The sequence below is a fragment of the Chionomys nivalis genome, chromosome 7 (assembly GCF_950005125.1).
Source record: "Chionomys nivalis chromosome 7, mChiNiv1.1, whole genome shotgun sequence".
Lineage (NCBI taxonomy): Eukaryota > Metazoa > Chordata > Mammalia > Rodentia > Cricetidae > Chionomys > Chionomys nivalis.
The window spans coordinates 52051798-52053771 of record NC_080092.1 but is presented as its reverse complement, the minus strand read 5'-3'; positions in this window follow the sequence as shown (position 1 = coordinate 52053771).

Sequence of the window (1974 nt, the reverse complement as noted above, 5' to 3'; positions counted from 1 at the left end):
AGTCGCCAAGTGTTGTGTTGAGTGTTGGTGAGGGTGACTGGAGATGGACTAGGTGTGGGTTCCAAGTCTGAGACAGAAAGTGGATGATCAAAGGGGAATGCTGGATCCAAGGTAGATCCCAAGTATAACTAATAGGAAAGTTAAGTTTGCTGAACCCCCCCCCCAAAAAAAAAAATAGAAAAAGCCAGGTGGTGGTGGTGCTTGTCTTTAATCTCAGCTCTTAGGAGGCAGAGGCAGGCGGATCTCTGTGAGTTTGAGGCCAGCCTGGTCTACAAAACTAGTTCCAGGACAGCTAGGGCTGGTACACAGAGAAACCCATCTTGGAAAAAAAAAATGTTTGCTGAAATCAGGGTTCGGGGTTGAATGTGTCAAAAGGGGAAGCTGGGGCCTGGACAAGAATTAAACAGAATTAAATTTTGTTTTGTTTTTTGAGACAGGGTTTCTCTGTCCTGGGACTCACTCTGTAGACCAGGCTGGCCTTAAACTCACAGAGATCTGCCTGTCTCTGCCTCCCAAGTACCAAGATTAAAGGCATGTGCCACCACGACCCAACTAAGAGTTTATTATCTAGTGTTGGGAGGTGACTCAGTGGGTAAAGACGCATTGCTGCATAAAGTCTGAAGACCTGGGTTTGATCACTGCGACCTTTGTAAAAACCCAGGTACCCAAAGTACAGCTGTAATTCCAGCACTCCTAGAGAGATGGGAGGTGAAGACTGTACGAAGCATAGGAAGAAACAAATTAGACCTTGCCTTAACAAGGTAAAGAGAATCAATTCCAGGAAGTTTTCCTCAGACTTCCACGTGTGCCGTGGCATGAATGTGTGTGCGCACATGAACACACACACACACATTAAATAAAACCTTTAAGTCTTAACTTAGAAGAGGGAGGGAAAAGAATGTAAGAGATGGAGAATGGGAAGAAATGCTGAGAAACGCTTTTGGCAGCATGGTCTTTGAACTCATAAACCCAGAGAAGTTGAACAAGATCAAGTCAGTCAAAATTCCAGCAAGAATGGTCTAAGAGGCGCTCAGAGTCCCCACTCCTAGCTGAGAAGCTATTGGTAATTGTTGGCTGCTAGGGAGTCAATTTTCTTTGGGCTGAGGCCCCTGGTATGCTACTCATGCTCCAGTGGATGGACCCATGCGCATGTGCATCCAGGCAACACTAACTGGATGCACTATCTATCTATCTATCTATCTATCTATCTATCTATCTATCTATCTATCTACCTACCTATCTATCTACCTACCTACCTGCCTGTGTCTGTCTAGATAGGTATAGCCATATATTACATGAAAATGGAAGAGGGACATGTGGGGGGAGGGTCCAAAACGAGCAATGTGGAGTGGGTATGATCAAGATATATTGTATAAATGTATGAAATTGTCAAAGAATAAATTAGAATATCCTTTAAAGAATGTAGTGTCTAGAGGTGGGCGATGGTGGCGCACGCCTTTAATCCCAGCACTCGGGAGGCAGAGGCTTGCGGATCTCTGTGAGTTCGAGACCAGCCTGGTCTACAGAGCTAGTTCCAGGACAGGCTCCAAAGCCACAGAGAAACCCTGTCTCGAAAAACCAAAAAAAAAAAAAAGAATGTAGTGTCTACTCTTGCTAGTCAGTGACGATGACTTGTCAATACATCAGGAAGAATTCCTTCTTCTTCTGAGATGACTTTCTAGTATGGACAGTAGATAACAAAAAGCAAGCAGGCTCACAGGAGACAGCAATTAGGAGGGAAATTAAACAGGGTGATGTGAGAACGGGCCGGGGGGCTCACTGGGGAGCCCTGGCTGGCCCCAAACTCAGAACCATCTGCTGCCACCCAGTATTAAAGGCGAGTGCTGCACCTGGTTGGATCCTGAGAGCTGTGCCACAGAGAAGCACGGCGGGCTCATAATTAAAAACATCTTTTTACTGTCTTCTAACTAAAGGATCACGTAAGGGCAGGCCCGGATGAGGGCAGGGACTTGG